A 7,500-nucleotide genomic window follows, 5' to 3' on the forward strand; every position below is an offset into this window, starting at 1 on the left:
GTTGGGGCTAGGGTTAGGGTTAGGGTTGGGGTTAGCTTTAGGGTTAGGGCTGGGGTTAGGGTTAGGGTTGGGGTTAGGGTTAGGGTTGGGGCTAGGGTCAGGGCTAGGGCTAGGATATGGGTTGGGGCTTGGGCTGGGGCTAGGGCTCGTGCTATGGCCAGGGTTAGTTTTAAGGTTTGGGTTGTGCTCCTGGCAGGTCCGCACGCGTCATACCTCGGCTGGCTTGCCGCGAGGGGACGTCTTCCGAGGGTCGTGCCGGCCGAGGGGCGGCTCCTCCGTCGGGACTACAGGAGGTCGCACCGCCCATCGCAGTCCTCGGCAGACGTCGAAATTATTCCAAGTCCCGCCGCATTAGGGTTGGTTAACGACTTGTCCCGGCCGGGCTGGTTAACGACTTGTCTCGCCGACGTTGGTTAACGACTTGTCCCGGCCGGGCTGGTTAACGACTTGTCTCGCCGACGTTGGTTAACGATTTGCCAGGGCCCGGTCGGGCAACCCGATTGCCCGCCCGGGGATTGGGTTCGGGCTAGGGTTAGGGTTAGGGTTAGGGTTAGGGTTAGGGTTAGGGTTAGGGTCAGGGTTAGGGTTAGGGTCGGGGTTGGGGTTAGGGCTCGGGTTAGGGCGGGGGTTAGGCTTAGAGCTGGGGTTAGGATTAGGGTTAGCGTTAGGGTTAGGGCTGGGGTTAGGGTTAGCGTTAGGGTTGGGGCTAGGGTCAGGGCTAGGGCTAGGATATGGGTTGGGGCTTGGGCTGGGGCTAGGGTTAGGGTTAGGGTTAGGGTTGGGGTTGGGGTTAGGGTTAGGGTTAGCGTTCGGGTTGGGGCTAGGGCTCGGGTGAGGGCGGGGGTTAGCTTTAGGGTTAGGGCTGGGGTTAGGGCTAGGGTTGGGGTTGGTGTTAGGGTTAGGGTTAGCGTTCGGGTTGGGGCTAGGGCTCGGGTTAGGGCGGGGGTTAGCTTTAGGGTTAGGGCTGGGGTTAGGGCTAGGGCTGGGTCTAGGGTCAGGGCTAGGCCTAGGATATGGGTTGGGGCTTGGGCTGGGGCTAGGGCTCGTGCTATAGCCAGGGTTAGTTTTAAGGTTTGGGTTGTGCTCCTGGCAGGTCCGCACGCGTCATACCTCGGCGGGTGGCCGCGAGGGGACGTCTTCGGAGGGCCGTGCCGGCCGAGGGGCGGCTCCTCCGTCGGGACTACAGGAGATCGCACCGCCCATCGCAGTCCTCGGCAGACGTCGAAATTATTCCAAGTCCCGCCGCATTAGGGTTGGTTAACGACTTGTCCCGGCCGGGCTGGTTAACGACTTGTCTCGCCGACGTTGGTTAACGACTTGTCCCGGCCGGGCTGGTTAACGACTTGTCTCGCCGACGTTGGTTAACGATTTGTCTCGCCGACGTTGGTTAACGACTTGTCCCGGCCGGGCTGGTTAACGACTTGTCTCGCCGACGTTGGTTAACGATTTGTCTCGCCGACGTTGGTTAACGACTTGTCCCGGCCGGGCTGGTTAACGACTTGTCTCGCCGACGTTGGTTAACGATTTGCCAGGGCCCGGGCGGGCAACCCGATTGCCCGCCCGGGGATTGGGTTCGGGCTAGGGTTAGGGTTAGGGTTAGGGTTGTGGTTGGGGTTAGGGCTCGGGTTAGGGCGGGGCTTAGGCTTAGAGCTGGGGTTAGGATTAGGGTTAGGGCTGGGGTTAGGGTGAGCGTTAGGGTTGGGGCTAGGGTTAGGGTTAGGGTTGGGGTTAGCTTTAGGGTTAGGGCTGGGGTTAGGGTTAGGGTTAGGGTTCGGGCTAGGGTCAGGGCTAGGGCTAGGATATGGGTTGGGGCTTGGGCTGGGGCTAGGGTTAGGGTTAGGGTTAGGGTTGGGGTTGGGGTTAGGGTTAGGGTTAGCGTTCGGGTTGGGGCTAGGGCTCGGGTTAGGGCGGGGGTTAGCTTTAGGGTTAGGGCTGGGGTTAGGGCTAGGGTTGGGGCTAGGGTCAGGGCTAGGCCTAGGATATGGGTTGGGGCTTGGGCTGGGGCTAGGGCTCGTGCTATGGCCAGGGTTAGTTTTAAGGTTTGGGTTGTGCTCCTGGCAGGTCCGCACGCGTCATACCTCGGCGGGTGGCCGCGAGGGGACGTCTTCGGAGGGCCGTGCCGGCCGAGGGGCGGCTCCTCCGTCGGGACTACAGGAGGTCGCACCGCCCATCGCAGTCCTCGGCAGACGTCGGAATTATTCCAAGTCCCGCCGCATTAGGGTTGGTTAACGACTTGTCCCGGCCGGGCTGGTTAACGATTTGTCTCGCCGGCGTTGGTTAACGATTTGTCTCGCCGACGTTGGTTAACGATTTGCCAGGGCCCGGTCGGGCAAACCGATTGCCCGCCCGGGGATTGGGTTCGGGCCAGGTTTAGGGTTAGGGTTAGGGCCAGGGCTAGGGTTAGGGCTGGGGTTAGGTCTAGGGTTAGGGTTAGGTTCAGGGTTAGGGCTGGGGTTAGGTTTAGGGTTAGGGCGGGGGTTAGGGTTAGCGTTAGGGTTAGGGCCTGGGTTAGGGTTACGGCTGGGGTTAGGGTTAGGGTTAGGGCTAGGGCTAGGATATGGGTTAGGGCTTGGGCTGGGGCTAGGGCTCGTGTTATGGCGCTCGGCCAAAACTACGGCTTCCGCCGAATTCAAAACCTACAAGGTCCCGCGGCGGGGAGCAGCCGGGGGACGTGTTGGGAGCGACGTTCGGACCGAGGGGCGGCACTTTCGGAGGGTGGACCGGAGGTCGGTTAACCAATCGTCACGAGCCGGGGAACGGAAGAACTGTTCGCGCCGGGCTGCTGCCTAAGTCTTTGTCCTGTTCTGCCCGTCAGCACCGGACCCGGTCGGTTACCGCAGAGCCGGCTCGGGACTGGTTAACGACTTGTCCCGGCCGGGCCGGTTAACCATTTCTCTCGCCGACGTCGGTTAACGATTTGCCTGAGCCCGGTCGGTTAACCAATTGTCACGAGCCGGCGAACGGAAGAACTGTCCGCGCCGGGCCGCTGCCTAAGTCTCTGTCCTGTTCTGCATGTCAGCACCGGACCCGGTCGGTTACCGCAGTGCCGGCTGGGGTCTGGTTAACGACTTGTCCCGGCCGGGCCGGTTAACCATTTGTCACGCCGAAGTTGGTTAACGACTTGTCCCGGCCGAGCCGGTTAACCATTTGTCTCGCCGACGTCGGTTAACGATTTGCCTGAGCCCGGTCGGTTAACCAATTGTCACCGAGCCGGCGAACGGAAGAACTGTCCGCGCCGGGCCGCTGCCCAAGTCTTTGTCCTGTTCTGCATGTCAGCACCGGACCCGGTCGGTTACCGCAGTGCCTGCTGGGGTCTGGTTAACGACTTGTCCCGGCCGGGCCGGTTAACCATTTGTCACGCCGAAGTTGGTTAACGACTTGTCCCGGCCGAGCCGGTTAACCATTTGTCTCGCCGACGTCGGTTAACGATTTGTCCCAGCCGGGCCGGTTAACCAATTGTCACGAGCCGGCGCGAACGGAAGAACTGTCCGCGCCGGGCCGCTGCCTAAGTCTTTGTCCTGTTCTGCATGTCAGCACCGGTCCCGGTCGGTCACCGCAGTGCCGGCTCGGGTCTGGTTAACGACTTGTCCCGGCCGGGCCGGTTAACCATTTGTCTCGCCGAAGTCGGTTAACGATTTGCCTGAGCCCGGTCGGTTAACCAATTGTCACCGAGCCGGCGAACGGAAGAACTGTCCGCGCCGGGCCGCTGCCCAAGTCTCTGTCCTGTTCTGCATGTCAGCACCGGACCCGGTCGGTTACCGCAGTGCCGGCTGGGGTCTGGTTAACGACTTGTCCCGGCCTGGCCGGTTAACCATTTGTCACGCCGAAGTTGGTTAACGACTTGTCCCGGCCGAGCCGGTTAACCATTTGTCTCGCCGACGTCGGTTAACGATTTGCCTGAGCCCGGTCGGTTAACCAATTGTCACCGAGCCGGCGAACGGAAGAACTGTCCGCGCCGGGCCGCTGCCCAAGTCTTTGTCCTGTTCTGCATGTCAGCACCGGACCCGGTCGGTTACCGCAGTGCCTGCTGGGGTCTGGTTAACGACTTGTCCCGGCCGGGCCGGTTAACCATTTGTCACGCCGAAGTTGGTTAACGACTTGTCCCGGCCGAGCCGGTTAACCATTTGTCTCGCCGACGTCGGTTAACGATTTGCCTGAGCCCGGTCGGTTAACCAATTGTCACCGAGCCGGCGAACGGAAGAACTGTCCGCGCCGGGCCGCTGCCCAAGTCTTTGTCCTGTTCTGCATGTCAGCACCGGACCCGGTCGGTTACCGCAGTGCCTGCTGGGGTCTGGTTAACGACTTGTCCCGGCCGGGCCGGTTAACCATTTGTCACGCCGAAGTTGGTTAACGACTTGTCCCGGCCGAGCCGGTTAACCATTTGTCTCGCCGACGTCGGTTAACGATTTGCCTGAGCCCGGTCGGTTAACCAATTGTCACCGAGCCGGCGAACGGAAGAACTGTCCGCGCCGGGCCGCTGCCCAAGTCTTTGTCCTGTTCTGCATGTCAGCACCGGACCCGGTCGGTTACCGCAGTGCCTGCTGGGGTCTGGTTAACGACTTGTCCCGGCCGGGCCGGTTAACCATTTGTCACGCCGAAGTTGGTTAACGACTTGTCCCGGCCGAGCCGGTTAACCATTTGTCACGCCGACGTCGGTTAACGATTTGCCTGAGCCCGGTCGGTTAACCAATTGTCACCGAGCCGGCGAACGGAAGAACTGTCCGCGCCGGGTCGCTGCCTAAGTCTCTGTCCTGTTCTGCATGACAGCACCGGACCCGGTCGGTTACCGAAGTGCCGGCTCGGGTCTGGTTAACGACTTGTCCCGGCCGGGCCGGTTAACCATTTGTCACGCCGAAGTTGGTTAACGACTTGTCCCGGCCGAGCCGGTTAACCATTTGTCTCGCCGACGTCGGTTAACGATTTGCCTGAGCCCGGTCGGTTAACCAATTGTCACCGAGCCGGCGAACGGAAGAACTGTCCGCGCCGGGCCGCTGCCCAAGTCTTTGTCCTGTTCTGCATGTCAGCACCGGACCCGGTCTGTTACCGCAGTGCCTGCTGGGGTCTGGTTAACGACTTGTCCCGGCCCGGCCGGTTAACCATTTGTCACGCCGAAGTTGGTTAACGACTTGTCCCGGTCGGGCCGGTTAACGATCTGCCAGGGCCCGGTCGGGAACTCGATTGCCCGCCCGGGGACTGTTGTCTTGCTCCACCGCACGGCCGGGGGGGTCGGTCGGCACGGCTAACGAGCCGTCCGAGAACTGCCGGTTAACCAGTTGCCCGGTGGCAATTCGTTAACTGAGTCCGCTCCGGAAGTCTGGATGCGGGTCGGATTTGAGGGTCGTAGCCGGGCAGGAGTTCCAGAGGCTCGGCAGCCGGGGTCAGATACGGCCGCCCCTTTGACACATGCAATTTCTGTACGGGGGCATTGGCGGGGTTTCCGGAGATTTACGGGGAGGCGTTTTTCTCGACCACTTAGGAGTGGTCGACGGGCGTTACGGGCCTCCCCACTTCGTTAACCCGGGCCGCGCGGCGGTATTTCCGCACGCTTCCCAAGGTCGCCCGTATGGATTTTCGGACGAATTCCCAATGGCGGAAGTCAGTCAGCGGGACGTATCCGCAGGCCCAAGCCGACCGAGGGGCAGCATATACGGGCTGACTACCGGTGCTCGGGCCGCCGAATCGAAACCTTGCCCGAATGATTTTCTGACAAAGTCCCGCGGCGGGGAGACGCGAGGGGACGAATTCGGAGGGTCGTGCCGGCCGAGGGGCGGCATTTTCGGTGGGACTACCGCAGGTCCCTCCGCCAAAAATAGGGCTACGGCCCGATCGAAAATCTGACAAAGTCCCGCTGCGGTGAGCCGCGAGGGGACGTATTCGGAGGGCCGTGCCGGCCGAGGGGCGGCATTTTCGGTGGCACTACCGCAGGTCCCACCGCCGATCCGAGACCTTGGCAGAAGTCGAAATTATTCCAAGTCCCAACTCGGAAGTCGGAATGAAGGCTGATTCGGGGCCCTGCTGCCGGCCGAAGCGGACGATGCACGGCGGCACTACCGGAGGGCCGACCGCCGACAGAGGCGCGTGCTCCCGGCGCCGCGCCGGTTAACCAATTGACGGCGGAAGTCTGTGAAGGTCGGATCCAGCCCGTCGGGCGGGCCCGAGGTGCGACGAGGCCGGCGTGAGCTCCGGGCGTCTTACCGCCGGTTTGACACACGTCATTGTTGTACGGTCAGTCGCGGCGCCGGTTAACCAGTTAGGCCCGGAGAGCGCTATGAAGGTTGCATTTGCCCCGCCTGGCCGGGCCAAGGTACGACCTGCCCGGCAGGACTTCCGGCAGGCGTCCCGCCGACTTGACACATGCAATTTCTGTACGGGGGCATTGGCGGGGTTCCCGGAGATTTTCGGGAACACGTTTTCCAGAGGCACTTAGACGGATTTCCAGTGGTACGGTTGACACACGAGACAGACAGACAACACAACACACACAGTGCGGAGGCCGAAGTGAACCTTCGGGGGGTTATTTCGGACTCAGTAAGCGGGAGGCCAGGCGAGCTCCGACTTACAGTGATTTATAGACAGGAAAGGCTTTTGAATGCTTACCGAGGTGAAGGCAGACGGGAAGTCCGAGGACGCGCCAGGGGCTCCGGACAGGGTCTGAGCGGGAACCGTGGGCGACGGCCGGCAGACCGACGGGTAGCCAAAAGCCTTTTAGGAGGGGAGCACGCACTTTGTGTGACGGAGACTTGTGTGGGAACCAGCCTGCCACGGGTGCCCTCGCGAGTGTCGTCTGCGGAGACCTCTGTTCCCCGATCGATGCGGCTTGGTCGGTCCTACCTTTGGGAGAGGCCGAGTGGAAGCGACGGTCTCGACACGTGCGGCGAACTTCCACGCTCGGCTCGTTACCATCTCCGGAGGTGGGTTGATGGGTCTGCCGCGGGGCGGCCCGATACCGACCGAGGTCTTCATGCTTCGGACGGAATTGGACGTTGGGCATTCGCACGTTTGCACCGCGATCGATCAGCCGGATTCCCCCGCCGGCGGACGAGACTGCTGCGCCCACGGATGACGGGGGCCGGGCGGGCGGCCGTCGACCATCCCGAGAAGGCAGGCACACACGCGCTCCATACCTAGGCGGTGAAGGTGCGGACCTCACCGGAGCGGACGACGGGGCGGGATGGCGAGGCGCTCACCGGCGCGGCGTTGGCCCCGGGCCGTCGGAGGCGAGCGGCGACCGTCGACCGTCCCGAGAGCCAACTCGGCAGGAGCGGTGCGGGTGCGGACCCCACCCAGCGACGCGGCTCGAGAGGGGGCGGCGCGGCGCCGCGACGAGCATGGCCCCGAGAGTGCAGGGGACGGGCGCGCCGGCCGCAGCAGCACTCTCTCGCGCCGCACAGGCAAGGCGAGAGAGTCGGGGGAAGTCCGAAAACCAGAGTGGCAAGAGATGCCCGTGCAGCCACGCAACCGAAGCGTTGATCCTCGGTCACGAACGAGAGGGAGGAGAGG

Source organism: Hypanus sabinus, unplaced genomic scaffold, assembly GCF_030144855.1.
Source record: "Hypanus sabinus isolate sHypSab1 unplaced genomic scaffold, sHypSab1.hap1 scaffold_2080, whole genome shotgun sequence".
In the NCBI taxonomy this organism is placed as follows: Eukaryota; Metazoa; Chordata; class Chondrichthyes; order Myliobatiformes; family Dasyatidae; genus Hypanus; species Hypanus sabinus.